Genomic DNA, 23,320 nt, shown 5'->3' with positions numbered 1-23,320 from the left:
TAACACGCAGCTGACCATGTACCAAATTAAGGCCTATTTTTTCTCCGTGCTTAATTAAGCTTCCTAGTTTGCTACTGGATAAAATGAAGGGAAACCATACACCACATATATGATAGTAAATCATCCTATTTCCTTTTAATTTATATCAGGATTATGTAATATAATTGTATAATATCGAGCTATCGAGCTGAAATCGAGCGAGCCATGGTTGGCTCAAGATCAACTTGTTTCTCAATCGAGCTACAAAAAGATGCTCATACTCGACTCATTTCTTATTTAGTCGATCTCGAGTCGAGCCAAAAAACGAGTCGATCTCGAGCGGCTCATGAGCATCGAGCTTTTCTTGCAGCCCTACCCACTGCTAACTTTCCTACAAAAATTTAGTCACACCTCGCTCTGTGAAGAGAGTTTCTACCACCTTAAATATGTTACTTCTCACACTTTGACAAGCACTTGATCTTCATTGAACTCTATGTGTAGAATTTGTGGCTGCAATATGAGTCTTCACCTGTTCCTAAACCGGTGAGGACTCATATTGTCAAATCAGATTGTACACAAAAAGATCGTTGATGATCAATGTGTATTTTTGCAGGCTGACACATAGCAGTAGCGCTTTACTCTGAAACGCGCTGCTGCTAGATAGGTTAGCAGTAGCGTGTTTTGCTGAAGAGCGCTACTGCTAAGACATCCATCTCCCTCATCTCCTCCCTTCGGATCCAGTCACACACAGCCACTCAAAATCTGCGCCGCGCGCCCCCGTCGCCCCTCTCCTCCGTCTGCGCCGCGCGCCCCCGTCGCCCCTCCTCCGTCTGCGCCGCGCGCCGTCACCTCCTCCTCCTTGCTGGACTTGGTACCGGCCTCCTCCTCCGTCCTCCGTCTCCACTCGCCGCTGTCCGGCCCCTCCTCGCTCCGCCTTCCTCCTCCGTCCTCCCTCAACTGGCCGCGCCGGCCGGCCCCTCCTCGCTCCGCCTTCCTCCTCCGTCCTCCCTCAACTGGCCGCGCCGGCCGGCCCCTCCTCGCTCCGCCTTCCTCCTCCATCCTACTCTCTTCTCCCTCCTTCTCCCTCCTGCTCATATGCAACATTTTGATTTAGTTGATATAATTTAGTTGACTTAGTAGGCTAGTTGATTTAGTTGACTTAGAACATTTTGATTTAGTTGATTTAGTAGGCTAGTTGATTTAGTTGACTTAGAACATTTTGATTTAGTTGACTTAGTAGGTTAGTTGATTTAGTTGACTTAGAACATTTTGATTTAGTTGATTTAGTAGGCTAGTTGATTTAGTTGACCTAGAACATTTTGATTTAGTTGATTTAGTAGGCTAGTTGATTTAGTTGACTTAGAACATTTTGATATAGTTGACTTAGTAGGTTAGTTGATTTAGTTGACTTAGAACATTTTGATTTAGTTGATTTAGTAGGCTAGTTGATTTAGTTGACCTAGAACATTTTGATTTAGTTGATTTAGTAGGCTAGTTGATTTAGTTGACTTAGAACATTTTGATTTAGTTGATTTAGTAGGCTAGTTGATTTAGTTGACTTAGAACATTTTGATTTAGTTGACTTAGTAGGTTAGTTGATTTAGTTGACTTAGAACATTTTGATTTAGTTGATTTAGTAGGCTAGTTGATTTAGTTGACTTAGGAACATTTTGATTTAGTTGATTTAGTAATCCTTTGCTCATATTGCTTTAGGAAGAATGACGCCACCACCACCACCACTATGTCAACTGTGCAAGTCAAGATGCGTCAGCAGCCTTGCAACTGGCAAGCTGTTCTGCATCTACTACCAGCCGAGTTTTCGTCATGCAGCGGTAAGAAATTAGATGAAATGTAATAACTATTTTATTTTTAGTGTTGGCATTACTGCATTGTGTCATTTTGCTTATTTTACACAGATCGTCCCATGCAATGTGAGGTTGAAATTCAACAAGCTGACAGGAGACATTGTGACATTTGAGGCTCCTGGGGGGCCGTACACTATGGAGGTCGAGAAAGGACGCAATATGTCGCAGATTGGAGGAGATGGATGGGCCCGTTTCGCCGCTCGCATGCATCTTACTGGTGGTGAGTTGATCAGCTTCAACTTCTGAGCAGAAAGACCCAAGCTAGCTGTCATTTATCTCAACCTGGTGGAAGATGATGAAGATGACGAAGATGATGAAGATGATGAAGATAATGAGGACCCACTCGATGAAGATGATGAGGACCCACTTCATGAAGCCATCGTAGCTCAAAGAACAAGGCTGAGTGAGGAGGAGGTGTCCAACCTGTGGGACATAATTCCGCCACGTGCTGACTTTGTCGGGGTGCCATTCATGACCCGCTTGACAAATACCATGGTTGATCGACATGATATGGTATGTTATACTTACAAATGCAAATTAATAGTGTGAATTACTTAGTGTATAGTCCAATGATATGGTATGTTGTGTGGAATCTAGTCGATGATATATATGTTTTAGTGTAGAGTTCGATCACATGCTTATTTATTGATATGTTTTTCTTATTCAGAAATTGGCAAAGAGCATATCTGTGAGTTATGGTATCGAGCCTGATGAAGAAGGCTCAGCTGGACTACGCCTTACTGCAAGGGGCTCCGTCACAACCTGTACTTACTGCGTGGACACGGACGGTCGCACACACTTAAGCTCGGTTGGGTGGAAGAAATTCCTCGATGGTAAGAATCTTCGTGTTGGACAGGCCATCCTAATTACTATCAGGAACACCAACCGCCCAGGCTTGAGGATGATGATTGTCTTCGATATCATCTAGAACTACATATGTGTGTGTGTGGCTATATCATCTAAAACTACATATGTGTGTGTGGCTATATCATCTAGAACTACATATGTGTGTGTGGCTATATCATCTAAACTACATATGATGATCGTCGTCGATATCATCTAGAACTACATATGATGATGGCCGTTGATATGACCATGTACTGCTTGAGGATGCATGTTGGCTATGCATGAAATTGTTATCTTAGTACTCCCTTCGTTCCAAATTACTCGTCGTGGTTTGAACTAAAACCACAACGAGTAATTTGGAACGAAGGGAGTACTACCGTACCTAGTAATGGTTTATGAATTTGATATCTACTAGCAGTACCTAGTTGTTGGGTTTCGTAGTAATTTCAAAAAATTTCCTACGCACACGCAAGATCATGGTGATGTATAGCAACGAGAGGGGAGAGTGTTGTCTACATACCCTTGTAGACCGTAAGCGGAAGCGTTAGCACAACGCGGTTGATGTAGTCGTACGTCTTCACGGCCCGACCGATCAAGCACCGAAACTACGGCACCTCCGAGTTCTAGCACACGTTCAGCTCGATGACGTCCCTCGAACTCCGATCCAGCCGAGTGTCGAGGGAGAGTTCCGTCAGCACGACGGCGTGGTGACGATCTTGATGTTCTACCGTCGCAGGGCTTCGCCTAAGCACCGCTACGATATTATCGAGGTGGACTATGGTGGAGGGGGGCACCGCACACGGCTAAGAGATCCAAGGGATCAATTGTTGTGTCTTTGGTGCTAGCCCTGCCCCTCTATTTATATGTTGAGCCCCGGGGTCGAAACTTGGAGCAAAAGCCTCCTCAAAGTCGGTTTTTCCCGAAAGGCAAGAGTCCCACTCGGACTCCAGGACCAAACGCCACAATCCTTGGCGTCTGGCCCAAACGCCATGGGCCTCGGCGTCTGGCCCAGGGCCAGACGCCAGGGTCTCCGGCGTTTGGCCCCCTGGACTCCGCAAAACTCCTTTTGCACCGATCTAAAGCCTCATGGGCTTGACCCCTTGGCCTAACCATATCATCCAATATATGAATCTTTACGTCTCGACCATTTCGAGACTCCTCGTCATGTCCCCAATCTCATCCGGTACTCCGAACTCCTTCGGCACATCAAAACATGTAAACTCATAATATAACTGTCATCGTAACCTTAAGCGTGCGGACCCTACGGGTTCGAGAACAATGTAGACATGACCAAGACACGTCTCCGGTCAATAACCAATAGCGGGACCTGGATGCCCATATTGGCTCCTACATATTCTATGAAGATCTTTATCGGTCAGACCGCATAACAACATACGTTGTTCCCTTTGTCATCGGTATGTTACTTGCCCGAGATTCGATCGTCGGTATCCAATACCTAGTTCAATCTCGTTACTGGCAAGTCTCTTTACTCGTTCCGTAATACATCATCTCACAACTAACATATTAGTTGCAGTGCTTGCAAGGCTTATGTGATGTGCATTACCGAGAGGGCCCAGAGATACCTCTCCGACAATCGGAGTGACAAATACTAATCTCGAAATACGCCAACCCAACATCTACTTTTGGAGACACCTGTAATGCTCCTTTATAATCACCCAGTTACGTTGTGACGTTTGGTAGCACCCAAGGTGTTCCTCCGGCAAACGGGAGTTGCATAATCTCATAGTTATAGGAACATGTATAAGTCATGAAGAAAGCAATAGCAACATACTAAACGATCAGGTGCTAAGCTAATGGAATGGGTCATGTCAATCAGATCATTCAACTAATGATGTGACCTCGTTACTCAAATAACAACTCTTTTGTCTATGGTTAGGAAACATAACCATCTTTGATTAACGAGCTAGTCAAGTAGAGGCATACTAGTGACACTCTGTTTGTCTATGTATTCACACATGTATTATGTTTCCGGTTAATACAATTCTAGCATGAATAATAAACATTTATCATGATATAAGGAAATAAATAATAACTTTATTATTGCCTCTAGGGCATATTTCCTTCATAATGTCATGCATATGACACTAGTCTAAGTTACCACCTCCATATTGCAAAGTAACATAGTACTAGTGTCATAGATGGCTACATTTATTAGCTTACAGACTCATTCTTTCTCGGGAATCGCTATGTTAGAGTAACATATTATGTTACTCTAAACATCTCTCTCCTCATTAACTACATGCCACATAAGCAAAATTTTCTAGGAGTGCGCTATGTTACTACCTAAGTTAATCCCACTATGACTAGCCTAAGTTACTCCCACTATGGTTAGTCTTAGGCCTTGTTCAGTTCAACCTCCTCCCAAGGGGTTTGGAGAGGAATGGAGGGGAATTTAGCTTGTACATGATTTAAGGACAATTTTGACCGCTGTCCAGTGATCTACTCCTAGATCACTATTGTACTCCCTTGCCAAACTCAGTGCAGGGTATACAATAGATCTGGTACACAGCATGGCATACTTTATAGAACCTATGACTGAGGCATAGGAAATGACTTTCATTCTCTTTCTATTTTTTTGCCGTGGTCGGGCTTTGAGTCTTACTCAACTTCACACCTTGTAACACAGGCAAGAACTCTTTCTTTGACTGTTCCATTTTGAACTACTTCAAAATCTTGTCAAGGTATGTACTCATTGAAAAAACTTATCAAGCGTCTTGATCTATCTCTATAGATCTTGAAACTCAATATGTAAGCAGCTTCACCGAAGTCTTTCTTTGAAAAACTCCTTTCAAACACTCCTTTTATGCTTTACAGAATAATTCTACATTATTTCCGATCAACAATATGTCATTCACATATACTTATCAGAAATGTTGTAGAGCTCCCACTCACTTTCTTGTAAATACAGGCTTCTCCGAAAGTCTGTATAAAACCAAATGTTTTGATCACACTATCAAAACGTTTATTCCAACTCCGAGAGGCTTGCACCAGTCCATAAATGGATCGCTGGAGCTTGCACACTTTGTTAGCTCCCTTTGGATCGACAAAACCTTCCGGTTGCATCATATACAACTCTTCTTCCAGAAATCCATTCAGGAATGCAGTTTTGACATCCATCTGCCAAATTTCATAATCATAAAATGCGGCAATTGCTAACATGATTCGGACGGACTTAAGCATCGCTACGGGTGAGAAGGTCTCATCGTAGTCAATCCCTTGAACTTGCCAAAAACCTTTTGCGACAAGTCGAGCTTTGTAGACAGTAACATTACCATCAGCGTCAGTCTTCTTCTTAAAGATCCATTTATTCTCAATTGCTTGCCGATCATTGGGCAAGTCAACCAAAGTCCATACTTTGTTCTCATACATGGATCCCATCTCAGATTTCATGGCTTCAAGCCACTTTGCGGAATCTGGGTTCATCATCGCTTCTTCATAGTTCGTAGGTTTCATCATGATCTAGTAGCATGACTTTCAGAACAGGATTACCGTACCACTCTGGCGCGGATCTTACTCTGGTTAATCTACGAGGTTCAGTAGTATCTTGTTCTGAAGTTTCATGATCATCATCATTAGTTTCCTCACTAACTGGTGTAGGTGTCACAAAAACAGTTTTCTGTGATGTACTACTTTCCAATAAGGGAGCAGGTACAGTTACCTCGTCAAGTTCTACTTTCCTCCCACTCACTTCTTTCAAGAGAAACCCCTTCTCCAGAAAGTTTCCGAATTTAGCAAAAAAAGTCTTGCCTTCGGATCTGTGGTAGAAGGTGTATCCAATAGTTTCCTCTGGATATCCTATGAAGACGCACTTCTCCGATTTGAGTTTGAGCTTATCAGGATGAAATTTTTTCATATAAGCATTGCAACCCCAAACTTTAAGAAACGACAGCTTAGGTTTCTTGCCAAACCATAGTTCATATGGTGTCGCCTCAACGGATTTAGATGGTGCCCTATTTAATGTGAATGTAGCTGTCTTTAATGCATAACCCCAAAATGATAGTGGTAGATCCGTAAGAGACATCATAGATTGCACTATATATCTAATAAAGTACGGTTATGACGTTCGGACACACCATTATGTTGTGGTGTTCCATGTGGCATGAGTTTGTGAAACTATTCCACATTGTTTTAATTGAAGACCAAACTCGTAACTCAAATATTTGTCTCCGCGATCAGATCGTAGAAACTTTATTTTCTTGTCACGATGATTTTCCACTTCACTCTGAAATTCTTTGAACTGTTCAAATGTTTCAAACTTATGTTTCATCAAGTAGATATCCCCATATCTGCTCAAATCATCTGTGAAGGTCAGAAAATAATGATACCTGCTGCAAGCTTTAATATTCACCGGACCACATACATCAGTATGTATGATCTCCAACAAATCTGTTGCTTGCTTCATTGTTCCGGAGAACGGCGTTTTAGTCATCTTGCCCAAAAGGCATGGTTCGCAAGCATAAAGTGATTCATAATCAAGTGATTCCAAAATCCCATCAGCATGGAGTTTCTTCATGCGCTTTACACCAATATGACCTAAACGGTAGTGCTACAAATAAGTTGCACTATCATTATTAACTTTGCATCTTTTGGTTTCAATATTATGATTATGTGTATCACTACGATCGAGATCCAACGAACTATTTTCATTGGGTGTGTAACCATATAAGGTTTTATTCATGTAAACAGAACAACAATTTATTCTCTTAAATGAATAACCGTATTACAATAAACATGATCAAATCATATTCATGCTCAACGCAAACACCAAATAACACTTATTCAGGTTCAACACTAATCTCGAAAGTATAGGGAGTGTGCGATGATGATCATATCAATCTTGGAACCACTTACAACACACATCGTCACTTCACCCTTAACTAGTCTCTGTTTATTCTGCAACTCCCGTTTCGAGTTACTAATCTTAGCAACTGAACTAGTATCAAATACTGAGGGGTTGCCATAAACACTAGTAAAGTACACATCAATAACATGTATATAAAATATACTTATGTTCACTTTGCCATCCTTCTTATCTGCCAATCACTTGGGGTAGTTCCGCTTCCAGTGACCAGTCCCTTTGCAGTAGAAACACTTAGTCTCAGGCTTAGGACCAGACTTGGGCTTCTTCACTTGAGCAGCAACTTGCTTGCCATTCTATTTGAAGTTCCCCTTCTTCCCTCTGCCCTTTTCTTGAAACTAGTGGTCTTGTCTACCATCAACACTTGATGTTTTTCTCGATTTCTACCTTCGTCAATTTCCGCATTACGAAGAGCTTGGGAATTGTTTCCGTTATCCCTTGCATATCATAGTTCATCACGAAGTTCTACTAACTTGGTGATGGTGACTAGAGAATTATGTCAATCACTATCTTATCTGGAAGATTAACTCCCACTTGATTCAAGCGATTGTTGTACTCAGACAATCTGGGCACATGCTCACTAGTTGAGCGATTCTCCTCCATCTTTTAGCTATAGAACTTGTTGGAGACTACATATCTCTCAACTCGGGTATTTGCTTGAAATATTAACTTCAACTCCTGGAACATCTCATATGCTCCATGACGTTCAAAACGTCGTTGAAGTCCCGATTCTAAGCCATTAAGCATGGTGCACTAAACTATTAAGTAGTCATCATATTGAGCTAGCCAAACGTTCATAACGTCTGCATCTGCTCCTGCAATAGGTCCGTCACCTAGCGGTGCATCAAGGACATAATTCTTCTGTGCAGTAATGAGGATAAACCTCAGATCACGGATCCAATCCACATCATTGCTACTAACATTTTTCAACATGATTTTCTCTAGGAACATATCAAAATAAACACAGGGAAGCAACAACGCGAGCTATTGATCTACAACATAATTTGCAAAATACTACCAGGACTAAGTTCATGATAAATTAAAGTTCAATTAATCATATTATTTAAGAACTCCCACTTAGATAGACATCCCTCTAATCCTCTAAGTGATTACGTGATCCAAATCAACTAAACCATGACCGATCATCACGTGAGATGGAGTAGTTTTCAATGGTGAACATCGTTATGTTGATCATATCTACTATATGATTCACGCTCGACCTTTCGGTCTCCGTGTTCCGAGGCCATATCTGTATATGCTAGGCTCGTCAAGTTTAACCTGAGTATTCTGCATGTGCAAAACTGGCTTGCACCCGTTGTAGATGGACGTAGAGCTTATCACACCCGATCATCACGTGGTGTCTGGGCACGACGAACTTTGGCAACGGTGCATACTCAGGGAGAACACTTCTTGATAATTTAGTGAGAGATCATCTTATAATGCTACCGTCAATCAAAGCAAGATAAGATGCATAAAAAGATAAACATCACATGCAATCAATATAAGTGATATGATATGGCCATCATCATCTTGTGCTTGTGATCTCCATCTCCAAAGCACCGTCATGATCACCATCGTCACCGGCGCGACACATTGATCTCCATCGTAGCATCGTTGTCGTCTCGCCAATCTTATGCTTCCACGACTATCACTACCGTTTAGTAATAAAGTAAAGCATTGCATCGCGATTGCATTGCATACAATAAAGCGACAACCATATGGCTCCTGCCAGTTGCCGATAACTCGGTTACAAAACATGATCATCTCATACAATAAAATTCAGCATCATGCTTTGACCATATCACATCACAACATGCCCTGCAAAAACAAGTTAGACGTCCTCTACTTTGTTGTTGCATGTTTTACGTGGCTGCTACGGGCTTAAGTAAGAACCAATCTCACCTACGCATCAAAACCACAACGATAGTTTGTCAAATAGACTCCGTTTTAACCTTCTCAAGGACCGGGCGTAGCCATACTCGGTTCAACTAAAGTTGGAGAGACAGTCGCCCGCAAGCCATCTATGTGCAAAGCACGTCGAGGGAACCGGTCTCGCGTAAGTGATAGAGGCGGGGGTGTCCCGATCTTTCGATGAGATGATAACTATCGATTTGGTGGAGACGACTTTGACAATCCGACTACGAACGTGCACAACGTTGCGCCTTAGCAATCGCTAAACCAATCTCCTGAGGTTACTGACGATGCTGGAAGCACGGTCAGCCTGACCACGAAGGTCTATTCCTGCAAGCAATCGAAGAACGAGCAAGAATATGATAAAGCAATCTGAATATTGCAAATATATATGAAGTATTGATAATGGTGGGGATCCGGAAGCGGTCTTGGTCTGGTCGTTGGACACAAACGAAGTACACGAAGTTGCAATGGCTAACTTTTAACTAAACAAATCCCAAGGAAAAGCTACTAGATGGATCTACTTATATAGGAGCAAGGGGTGGCGGCCAAGAAGGTGGGAAGACGTCCCAAGGCAGCCGAAAACTAAATCTAGGTCGTACAAGGCCAATGGGCCCAAGTGGAGGTGATGTAACACCTTTGGACTTGTAGTTTGACTCGGATTCTGCTGCAGCATCAGATTGTTTCGTCTACAACTCAACGCTCCGGACGAATTTTAAGGTGATTCCAATTGGGTTGGAAAGTGCACGAAATCTAGTTTCCAACAAAAAAAGAATCACCCAATTTGGAGTCCGTATGAAAAACTTGTGTGCGTTTTTAGTCAGGTGTGTCTGTGCAGTCCGAATCTGAATCCAGAACGTGAGAGACTTGGACTCTATCTTCTCTTGGGCCAAAAGTGACGTGAGAGAACTTTTTGGACAGCAAATAAACATCTCTTTCTTCCTTATCTTCATATGTGGATTGTACAAATGTTCCATACACCTGCAATTAGACAAAACACAAAAGTGTGTGAAGTATTTTTGTTCTGGATAACATAAATAGATTATTGAATAGTTTGCACTAGAAATCACCTGACAAATATGCATATATGCAATATTTTTGGTCATATCCAAGGTAGTCATGTCCTCATCATCCTCCCCTTCTTGAAAATAAAGCCGTCCTCGGCGTTGCTTAATCTGAAATGTGGCTAACAAAAGAGACAAGGTGTACATGTTGTATATGTATATGTCATCCATTTTTACTTCCCTTGATTTTTGCATATATGACACATGAATAGATGAGTAACTTTCATAGTTCATAAAATCTAAAGCCAAAAAATTAGCACAAGAAGTAGAAGGCATAAAAATATTGCAACTCAGTTTGCACATATAAGTGAAGCTCTTATTCATTTCAAAAGATTGACAATGTTCATCATTAAACCATCCCAACATTGGTGAATAAACCTTACTTGCATCAAATTTACATGCTACAACATGCTTAAATAAGCAAACATGCAATAAGTCATTCAACACAGAATCATCACCAAGATTAGAGGTCATATCAAAATGATTAAACATTGGTTCTTTTGCATCAATAGTTAATTCAATGGGTGCACTCAAAATTGTTGGTATTTCAGTTGTTTGATCACATGGCAAAGTCAAATTATCAATGTAGTCCTCTAAAATAGGTGGTGTGATCAAAGTAGTGGGTAGCTCATCAGATGGTGCATTCAAATTGACAAGGCATTCATCATTCTCATGTAGAGATGGAAGATCAGTACCTTTGTCATTACCTCTTATGATCAACTCAGATGATGTAGCCACTTTCGGGGGCGATGTGTCACATGGTGGAGGTGATGTAGTCCTGACAACAACGGATGTGGTTGTCATAGTATGCCTAGTAGTTGAAGGAACAATCATATCAACTCTTGGAATGTGCACCGTGCGCTTGTTCTCCTCGTGGCCAACACGTCGTTTTATTTCCTGTTCAGCTTTGCAAGCAAGATGAAACAAATGGTCCATAGGATAACACTCTTCATGAATTAGTATCTCTTGAATATCACGGTTTAATCCTCCCCAAAATCTATCCATAAAATCATCTTCACTTTCTTCTAAAGAGGAATGCAACAAGTTAGTTTGTAAATCATCATAATATTTTGTTACAGTTTCACTACCTTGTTTTAAGTGTTGCAACTTCTTAATCATGTCACGAGTATAATAAGCAGGGACGAAAGTATGTCGCATGGCAAGTTTCAAATCATCCCAAGTAGTAGGTATATAATCAGGGTGTAACCGACAATATTCACTCCACCAAACCAAAGCATAACCAGCGAAAGAACCAACCGCAACCTTAACCTTTTTATGTTCATCGAAATTATGGGAAGCAAATATATTTTTTATGTCGAACTCCCATTCAATATATAAAGCAGGTTTAAAACGGCCATTAAATGGTGGTATAGATACATTAACCTGATCATGTGCATTTGGATGTTTGTGCACCTCTCGTGACGGTTGTGGTATTTGCAAAGGTGGTGGCACGTCTCCCGCGATCGACAAAGCCCGTGAATTGACTCTGGATCCTGTCATGATTAGTAGAACAAGAAACAAAACCCAAAAATAATGTTCCTATAACTACTAGGATGTGGTGGTAAAACGCTCACAGTAAAGCAAATATCAATGTCTTACAAGTTCTTACCATGCAGCAGGCGGTGATCGGCAACCAGCGGTGTCAAGTAACTCCGAATATTGAGTAAAGCGATTGCCAGGGGAGCGTACGTATACACGGTGTAGAAATATGTGGAGCTGGGTTGGCTATATATTGATAGAGGCAAAGGTGTCCCGTCTTTCGATGAGATGGTGGATTTCGCTTTGGTGGAAGTCGACTTTGACGATCCGACTACGAACGTGCGAGGACGTCGCGCCTTAGCAATCGCTAAACCAACTCCGAGAGGTTATTGACCACGCCGGAGCACGATCAACCTGACCACGAGGGTCTGTTTCCTGCGAGCAAACGAAGAACAAGCAAGAAACTAAGATTGCAATCTGGATATTGCGAATATAAGATGAAAGCTTTATTGATCAAGGTGGGGTTCTGTGACGCCTTTGTCTGGTCGTTGAACACAAACGAAGTACGCGAAGTTGCAGCTATGGCGAACTTTTAATCTAAACAAAACCCAAAGTCTAAACGATGCCCTAAGGGCTGTATATATGGAGGAAGAGGGGGGAATTTCGTGGCCCTTGGTGGAGGGGTCCGAAATCAACCCTATCTCTTGTTTCCCCACACATATGGACTCTAAAAATAGCCTATACTTATGTATTTCGAAATTACATGGGCCTGGCCCAATAATAAGGTGTCGCAGCACCTAAAATAGCCTCGGGACGAAATTTATGAAGTGGCATCTTGTATATTTCGTCCAAGGCTTCATGCACCCATTATGGTGGCTTCAAAGTCCTGAAATCATCACTTGTAACTCCGTTCTTGTTTCCCTTGCGCATGCCATCATCTCCATGCTTGTTCTTGCTCCAATGTTCATCCTTCTCCAAGCTAGGCCCTTCATTTGTAAGCAAAACAAATGTATCCAATTTAGGCAGCATCATATTCTCATGAACATTAGAATCATTACCAAGAAACGAAAGTACCTGGTAATTTAGTTGGCGTGCACGAGCTCTAGTAATTGGTCCAGTATGTATAGCAGCAGGGGCTGTGGGTGTAACAATTGTATTGATGTCCTCATCATTAAACCATCCCAACATTGGTGAATAAACCTTACTTGCATCAAATTTACATGCTACAACATGCTTAAATAAGCAAACATGCAATAAGTCATACAACACAGAATGATCACCAAGATTAGAGGTCATATCAAAATGATTAAACATTGGTTCTTTTGCATCAATAGTTAATTCAATGGGTGCACTCAAAATTGTTGGTATTTCAGTTGTTTGATCACATGGCAAAGTCAAATTATCAACGTAGTCCTCTAAAATAGGTGGTGTGATCAAAGTAGTGGGTAGCTCATCAGATGGTGCATTCAAATTGACAAGGCATTCATCATTCTCATGTAGAGATGGAAGATCAGTACCTTTGTCATTACCTCTTATGATCAACTCAGATGATGTAGCCACTCTCGAGGGCGATGTGTCACATGGTGGAGGTGATGTAGTCCTGACAACAACGGATGTGGTTGTCATAGTATGCCTAGTAGTTGAAGGAACAATCATATCAACTCTTGGAATGTGCACCGTGCGCTTGTTCTCCTCGTGGCCAACACGTCGTTTTATTTCCTGTTCAGCTTTGCAAGCAAGATGAAACAAATGGTCCATAGGATAACACTCTTCATGAATTAGTATCTCTTGAATATCACGGTTTAATCCTCCCCAAAATCTATCCATAAAATCATCTTCACTTTCTTCTAAAGAGGAATGCAACAAGGTAGTTTGTAAATCATCATAATATTTTGTTACAGTTTCACTACCTTGTTTTAAGTGTTGCAACTTCTTAATCATGTCAAGTGTATAATAAGCAGGGACGAAAGTATGTCGCATGGCAAGTTTCAAATCATCCCAAGTAGTAGGTATATAATCAGGGTGTAACCGACAATATTCACTCCACCAAACCAAAGCATAACCAGTGAAAGAACCAACCGCAACCTTAACCTTTTTATGTTCATCAAAATTATGGGAAGCAAATATATTTTTTATGTCGAACTCCCATTCAATATATAAAGCAGGTTTAAAACGGCCATTAAATGGTGGTATAGATACATTAACCTGATCATGTGCATTTGGATGTTTGTGCACCTCTCGTGACGGTTGTGGTATTTGCAAAGGTGGTGGCATGTCTCCCGCGATCGACAAAGCCCATGAATTGACTCTGGATCCTGTCATGATTAGTAGAACAAGAAACAAAACCCAAAAATAATGTTCCTATAACTACTAGGATGTGGTGGTAAAACGCTCACAGTAAAGCAAATATCAATGTCTTACAAGTTCTTACCATGCAGCAGGCGGTGATCGGCAACCAGCGGTGTCAAGTAACTCCGAATATTGAGTAAAGCGATTGCCAGGGGAGCGTACGTATACACGGTGTAGAAATATGTGGAGCTGGGTTGGCTATATATGGTAGCAAAATATTAGCAATAATCAATTCAAAGATGCAATGTTGAATGAACGCTCAACGACGGTACTGTGCTGGTCCTAGGCTAGACCAAACTAGAGACGCGAGCCTAGAACACTAATGAGGTCACGTCGTAGCACAACTAGCATCAACAAAGGATATGAAGTAGCCCTGGACAACAAGATATAAGTGAAGATCACAATAGCAGTAGACCTATTTAGAAGCTGATGTTGAGGTGCCAAATACTGAACTAGCTTCTGCAACTATTTAGATGCGTCTCATCGCAATCCGAATTCAACTACGAGATTGAGTCTAGATAGATCCGAATTTTGTTTTTTTTTCTCCTCTTTTTTTTTTCTCACACTTTTTTTCTTTTCCTTTCTTTTTTTTTCTCTGACTTTTTTTTACTTTTTTTTTCTCTCGTTTTTTTTCTCTATCTTTTTTTCTCTCTCCCTCTTTCCAAAACAAACTAGATAAGATGTAGATTGGATCAAGCGAAGATGGGAACGATCTCAACTATGATTATGACAATGAACGGTGGGTAGCACGTGGAGGAAATTGATGTATGGGTGGTGGACAGCGGAAGGTATAACGATGCAGCGGCGACGTGACTAATGTGAACAGAACTCAAAACTCTAAACGACCTAGACACTAAGACCAGCAACTCGACACGACGATGCAACCGATAATTCAACTATGCAAGCAATGAAAAGAAAATTGCAAAGGCTCAGACTGGCTTGGACAAAGGATGAATAGATCTAACTCTTTTTTTGTGGATTTTTCTTGGACAATAGGTAAGAAAATAAATCTAATCTAGGAAAAACTGGAAATTCTCACCGAGCAACCTGAAAACTGATGCCACTTGATAGAGGCGGGGGTGTCCCGATCTTTCGATGTGATGATAACTATCGATTTGGTGGAGACGACTTTGACAATCCGACTACGAACGTGCACAACGTTGCGCCTTAGCAATCGCTAAACCAATCTCCTGAGGTTACTGACGATGCTGGAAGCACGGTCAGCCTGACCACGAAGGTCTATTCCTGCAAGCAATCGAAGAACGAGCAAGAATATGATAAAGCAATCTGAATATTGCAAATATATATGAAGTATTGATAATGGTGGGGATCCGGAAGCTGTCTTGGTCTGGTCGTTGGACACAAACGAAGTACACGAAGTTGCAATGGCTAACTTTTAACTAAACAAATCCCAAGGAAAAGCTACTAGATGGATCTACTTATATAGGAGCAAGGGGTGGCGGCCAAGGAGGTGGGAAGACGTCCCAAGGCAGCCTAAAACTAAATCTAGGTCGTACAAGGCCAATGGGCCCAAGTGGAGGTGATGTAACACCTTTGGACTTGTAGTTTGACTCGGATTCTGCTGCAGCATCAGATTGTTTCGTCCACAACTCAACACTCCGGACGAATTTGAAGGTGATTCCAATTGGGTTGGAAAGTGCATGAAATCTAGTTTCCAACAAAAAAAGAATCACCCAATTCGAAGTCCGTATGAAAAACTTGTGTGCGTTTTTAGTCAGGTGTGTCTGTGCAGTCCGAATCTGAATCCAGAACGTGAGAGACTTGGACTCTATCTTCTCTTGGGCCAAAAGTGACGTGAGAGAACTTTTTGGACAGCAAATAAACATCTCTTTCTTCCTTATCTTCATATGTGGATTGTACAAATGTTCCATACACCTGCAATTAGACAAAACACAAAAGTGTGTGAAGTATTTTTGTTCTGGATAACATAAATAGATTATTGAATAGTTTGCACTAGAAATCACCTGACAAATATGCATATATGCAATATTTTTGGTCATATCCAAGGTAGTCATGTCCTCATCAGTAAGCGTACGCGTAAGGTTGGTCCGGGTCGTCTCGTCCAACAATACCGCCGAACCAAAGTATGACATGCTGGTAGGCAGTATGACTTGTATCGTCCACAACTCACTTGTGTTCTACTCGTGCATATAACATCAACATAAGTAACCTAGGCTCGGATGCCACTGTTGGGTTTCGTAGTAATTTCAAAAAATTTCCTACGCACACGCAAGATCATGGTGATGTATAGCAACGAGAGGGGAGAGTGTTGTCTACATACCCTTGTAGACCGTAAGCGGAAGCGTTAGCACAACGCGGTTGATGTAGTCGTACGTCTTCACAGCCCGACCGATCAAGCACCGAAACTACGGCACCTCCGAGTTCTAGCACACGTTCAGCTCGATGACGTCCGTCGAACTCCGATCCAGCCGAGTGTCGAGGGAGAGTTCCGTCAGCACGACGGCGTGGTGACGATCTTGATGTTCTACCGTCGCAGGGCTTCGCCTAAGCACCGCTACGATATTATCGAGGTGGACTATGGTGGAGGGGGGCACCGCACACGGCTAAGAGATCCAAGGGATCAATTGTTGTGTCTTTGGTGCTAGCCCTGCCCCTCTATTTATATGTTGAGCCCCGGGGTCGAAACTTGGAGCAAAAGCCTCCTCAAAGTCGGTTTTTCCCGAAAGGCAAGAGTCCCACTCGGACTCCAGGACCAAACGCCACAATCCTTGGCGTCTGGCCCAGACGCCATGGGCCTCGGCGTCTGGCCCAGGGCCAGACGCCAGGGTCTCCGGCGTTTGGCCCCCTGGACTCCGCAAAACTCCTTTTGCACCGATCTAAAGCCTCATGGGCTTGACCCCTTGGCCTAACCATATCATCCAATATATGAATCTTTACGTCTCGACCATTTCGAGACTCCTCGTCATGTCCCCAATCTCATCCGGGACTCCGAACTCCCTCGGTACATCAAAACATGTAAACTCATAATATAACTGTCATCGTAACCTTAAGCGTGCGGACCCTACGGGTTCGAGAACAATGTAGACATGACCGAGACACGTCTCCGGTCAATAACCAATAGCGGGACCTGGATGCCCATATTGGCTCCTACATATTCTACGAAGATCTTTATCGGTCAGACCGCATAACAACATACGTTGTTCCCTTTGTCATCGGTATGTTACTTGCCCGAGATTTGATCGTCGGTATCCAATACCTAGTTCAATCTCGTTACTGGCAAGTCTCTTTACTCGTTCCATAATACATCATCTCACAACTAACATATTAGTTGCATGCTTGCAAGGCTTATGTGATGTGCATTACCGAGAGGGCCCAGAGATACCTCTCCGACAATCGGAGTGACAAATACTAATCTCGAAATACGCCAACCCAACATCTACTTTTGGAGACACCTGTAATGCTCCTTTATAATCACCCAGTTACGTTGTGACGTTTGGTAGCACCCAAGGTGTTGCTCCGGCAAACGGGAGTTGCATAATCTCATAGTTATAGGAACATGTATAAGTCATGAAGAAAGCAATAGCAACATACTAAACGATCAGGTGCTAAGCTAATGGAATGGGTCATGTCAATCAGATCATTCAACTAATGATGTGACCTCGTTACTCAAATAACAACTCTTTTGTCTATGGTTAGGAAACATAACCATCTTTGATTAACGAGCTAGTCAAGTAGAGGCATACTAGTGACACTCTGTTTGTCTATGTATTCACACATGTATTATGTTTCCGGTTAATACAATTCTAGCATGAATAATAAACATTTATCATGATATAATGAAATAAATAATAACTTTATTATTGCCTCTAGGGCATATTTCCTTCACTAGTATCTAGTATTTGAAAGGAGAACTGAAAGTGAAAGGAGAACTGAAAGGGAAAATGATGAAAATATAGCAGTAGCGAGGGATGACGAAATCGCTACTGCTAGCTAATAGTAGCATGTTCGCAAAAAGCGCTGCTGATATCGTCAACAGTAGTAGCGCGGGTAGGGGCCGCGCTACTACTATGAGTTAGCTGTAGCGCCTTATTAGTAGCGCGGCCACTCGCGCTGCTGCTAGCCTGAAAACCCGCGCTGCTGCTAGCCTTTTCCCTAGTAGTGTCCCACTCTGTGATATCTTTGCAAGGATAAATTATGTTGCTGTAGGCCTTCTTGAACATTGCCACCGAGTAGCAATTATCCACCAATGTTATGGGGTCAACACTCTCTCATTTCTGTAGCATGCAATGACATGTATACATGTGACTCCATTTTTTTGCCATCTCATGCAACTGCAAGACTTGGTGTGTATGTCCACAATGTAGTCTGTTCCTCTATCACCTACTTGAAATACTCCATCTCCTGACTCATATACATAACAAGTGTTTGCCAGATCTTTGAGCTTCTCAACCATCTTCTTTATCTTAGGGCATGTAACTCCTTGCATCTTCTCACCCTCAAGTTGTTTGGTGTAATGCCTACTAGTCCACTGTTGTTTGATCCTCTCAAACATTGATATGATTGGCAATTCTCTGGCTTCTAGGATATACCTGCAAGCAGGACACATGGGAAGGAAATCATTAGTATCTCAAACTAGGCAGGGGATCATTAGTATCTCAAGCACAAACTAGGAAGGAAATCATTAGTATCTTACTTGTTGAAGACCTCACATAGGTTATTCAGCAAAATATCACACTTTGGTATGTCACTCTGGAATGCCCTGACCCAAGTCTCTGGTTCTAATTCTTTCAACCACTTGTATGCATCCTCATTGAGTTCCTTCATCTCATTCATGTACTGCTCATATTTGATTGTAGTTGTGCTTCTTGCAATCTTCCACAGCTGGTTCTTCAGTGCATCACCTTTGTACAGCTGCTGGAAATTCTTCCACATATGCCTGACACAGAACCTATGTTCTGATTCTGGAAACACATCATTCACAGCATTGATAAGCCCCTTTTGTTTTTCAGACATAATGGTCCATGGTGAGGTGTTGATGATACCAAGATCCATCTTAAGCCTCTCAAGAAACCAAACCCAGTTTGTCATGTCTTCCACTTCCACAGTACCAATGGAAATTGGGAAAATACAATTATTAGGATCTATGCCAACTGCAACAAGTAACTGACCCATATATCTAGTTTTTATATGACACCCATCTATGAAAATCACAGGCCTGCATCCTTGAAGGAAACCTCTTTTACAAGCATCCAGACGCATGTATGATTTGTTGAACCTAGCTTTGTCATAAGTGCTAGGAAGAATGAACTACCTAGGTTGCTTATCCTTATCTCATTTCCATAGTCCCACAACAACTTGTATTGTCCTTCTTCATCACCATGAATTATCTTCATGGCCAGCCTCCTTGCCCTTTGTAGCTTAGTCCTAGTTGGTGTCATATGCCATTCTTTCTGTACAACTCTTGAGAAGTTCCTCAAGTTCATGTCTTGATCTGCCCTGAAACTCTCAAGATATTTCCTTGCAAGAAATGGTGCAGTAAATGCTTTGATCTTCCATTTCTTGCAACATGTATGCTCTTCCACATACTTCTTCACCATGAAGCATTTAGTCCTACTGTCATATGATGCCCATAAATACCAAGTGCAATCCTCATCACATACTGCCTTCACTCTCTTCTTGTCATTCACTGGCAACTTCACATCCACTCTGTTTTTGCAGCTATACTCCTTTATAGCTTTCCTTAGCAATTGTACATTCTCAAATACTTGACCCACATGGAACTTTGGACACTGCAGGTCCTCCTTTCTGAAAGCTCTAAACTTGGTCTGAGTTTCATCATCTGAATCTAGTGCCCACAAGTCTTCACCTTCTGATTCATAATCAGACATGGCTTCATCTTTTGCTTGAGAACCTTGTTTCACCTGTCCTGCATGTCCCCCTTGCACCTTATCCTTTGACTGCACTAGCTCATCTTCATCCACATTGTCTGCATAAAGATCATCATCCCTATCATCATCCCTCAAAATCACTATCAAACATGTCAGCTGGATCAAAATCACTGTCATCTGAGTCACTTTCTGATGCTGACAACACCTCTTTCCTCCCCCTCTTGGCTCTTCTATCTCTGTCTTCATCCCTCTCCACTCCATTATTCTCTGCATTTGCTCCACTAGCATCCACATGTACTCTGTCTGACTCATGCTGTTGTGGCTCAATAGTACTCTCTTGCTGCACATGATCCAAATTGTCTGACTGAATGTTCTTTGTCCTCCTTGCAAAGATAAATGAATTTCCATCATCAACTTCAACTTCTGGATTGTTTGGATTAACAATTTGAATTGGAGTAGGATCTTCTCCTTCTCTATGTGATGGACTACTGCTAGATGCAGGATTGGTACTACTCTTTTCTTTGGAAGGGCTGAACACTGGTGGCAGATGAGCTCTTAGATTATGGACTACATCATCAACTTCCTTGTGAGAATGCAAACTTTCATCATGGTCTAGATAAATATCAAAGAAATGATGGCCTATTGACAAGAATACCATCATTTGGTTAGTATCTGCATCACTCTAATCCGTCTCAAAGATTTTCTGGTGATGTCAAGGATGGGAATGCGGTAGTATGCTTTTATCCTTCCAGCCATCTCCCATCCTATCTCCTCTGCCATATGCTCCACCATGAGTGGAGACCATGTTAACCTATCAACTTGATCATACCACACTTCATGTCCATTGACATAACTTCTGTTGCTTCCTTGACCCATGAAAAAACCCCATGATGAAATAGCACTGAAAATTTGTCACTGCGTGCTCCTGTTACAAAAAGCACGCAAATTGAGTACAGCCACCAATAACTGTAGCAAACTTGACAAAAAATGAACCTTTTATGTGAACCTTAAACCCTACAACAAACCCCCAATTCTTCCTCGAAAACCCTAGCACACATTCTGAACCCTACTACACGAGCGAGTACACAATTTAGGACAAAGTATGGACATGGCAAACGTAATTACATGTGGAATCAATCCTATATTCCACTTTTCAAACCGTGGCAAAAACCCTACCTGAAACCCCCAAATCGATTAACAAAACCCTAGGTTTTCTTCCAATGCGGGCAAGTTCAAGAGAAAACTTAGGCAAACTGAATCTAATCTCTACATAACTCAATTTGATGTCAAATAGACCAGAATTTTGGACTTACTGTAATCGGGGGCAGGGGCTCCATCGGGGCGACGAATTGCAGCCATGGCGCCGCCGCCTTGCCTTCACCACGGTCGCGAGACCCTCCTCCGTGGCTGATCCTTCCGACCCGACACCAAAGATCGCCGCCGAACTCAACGCCGTCGATCAACTGTTCCTTCCTCGGCCGCGACAGGGGAGGGGAAGCGGAGACACGGGAGGGGAAGTGGAGAGACAGGGGAAGCGGAGAGATAGGGGTAATGGAGAGGTGGGAGGGCGAGCAGAGATGGAAACGAAGACAGGAGGGTTTTCTTGTAAATTGGCCATCGCTTCGCTTCTCCAAACGACACGTGGCGCGGGGGTCTGGTCAATAGGTGGTCAGCCCGTGGCGTACCGGCTCGATATGGTGAACAGTGACCGTACAATCATGTCCCATCGTACAAAGTGACCGTATTTCTAAGTACAGTGACCAAACCGAGCTCGCGGCACAAGTTCAAGTACCTGTAGTGCATTTTACTCTTTAAAGAGAGACTAATATTGGACATACCAAATTCGATTATTTTTAGAGCCACAACATTTGAATTTCATCAGAGACCAGGCCCAGCTAGTAAACTCTCCCCTACTTGGCTAAACGAGACCATCCCAGCCGTTAGTGCACAAGCCAAGCGAAAACAAGTAAATCCCTAGAAACCAATAAATCCCTAGAAATCATGGAATTTATGATCCATCTATCCTAAGTTACTCTGCAGGAAAAGAAACTCAATATGTATTACGACAACTTTATTTATTACATTGCACTCTCCACCTATTACATACTCCTTCCGCCCCAAAGTTGTACTAAATTTCAGACACTTGTTTTGGGACGGAGGGAGTGTTATACTTTTTATTCAAAAAGAAGGGTAAATTGTTACAGGAATAGTACAAAAATATCCAAAATACTACTATGATTCAGTATACAATAATGGAGCCCGAAGTTGATCCAAACCATATCCTTCTACGCATCAACGCCTCGAGTCTCTGCATCTCGTCTTGTTTCCTGCATACGCTTAAAGCCTTGCTCATCAATACTGGAAACTAAAAACTCCCTGAAACTACAATCCAAAGTAAAATGTACAACCTACAATTTAAAAACTCTATACCACAGATGATTTTTTTGATCAAAAGGGGTTCCCCCCCACTCCATTTTATTATAAACAGAGCAAAAGCGCAAGTCAATATGGACTGTTACAAGCAATCAGGCCTATCCGAAAGATGGCAGACCAGAGTAAACTGAAAGCATAAAGAAGTCTACGACCTGAGAGAGCTCAACTTCACGCATCATAGCTTCCACAAAGACCAACTGACGAATTGAAGAGTGCCATCTAAACAAACAGATAGACTACATCCCTTGACCAAGCCAAGACAGAAGCATTAACCACAACAGGGGGATTATGCAAACCCCATCTTGTTTCACTCTGAATGCGCCTTCAGTGCTTTGTCTTCCTCTTCACGCAAGCTCTCAGCCCAACGGCCATGCAATCCTGAGCAGCTCGCCTCTTCGCCGATCTAGGAGTTGAATGCATCTTCTCAGCAGCACCGATTGGTCGCCCACACAGAGGATCTTCCATTGATACAATGACGAGCTGATTTTTGCCAAGATCGCACGGGTGCTTGTCCACTGCGCGCCCTGAAAGCACATGTCATTACGCATAGTCAAAATGCCCCAAATGGTAGCAACACAGGCAATATTGGTAACAGACTTTTTGTTATTTAGGTTCCAGAAGGAAGATAGTTCATTCATATTATTA

The sequence above is a fragment of the Triticum dicoccoides genome, chromosome 4B (genome assembly GCF_002162155.2).
Source record: "Triticum dicoccoides isolate Atlit2015 ecotype Zavitan chromosome 4B, WEW_v2.0, whole genome shotgun sequence".
NCBI classification, from domain to species: Eukaryota; Viridiplantae; Streptophyta; class Magnoliopsida; order Poales; family Poaceae; genus Triticum; species Triticum dicoccoides.
Note: the sequence above shows the minus strand (reverse complement) of the source record.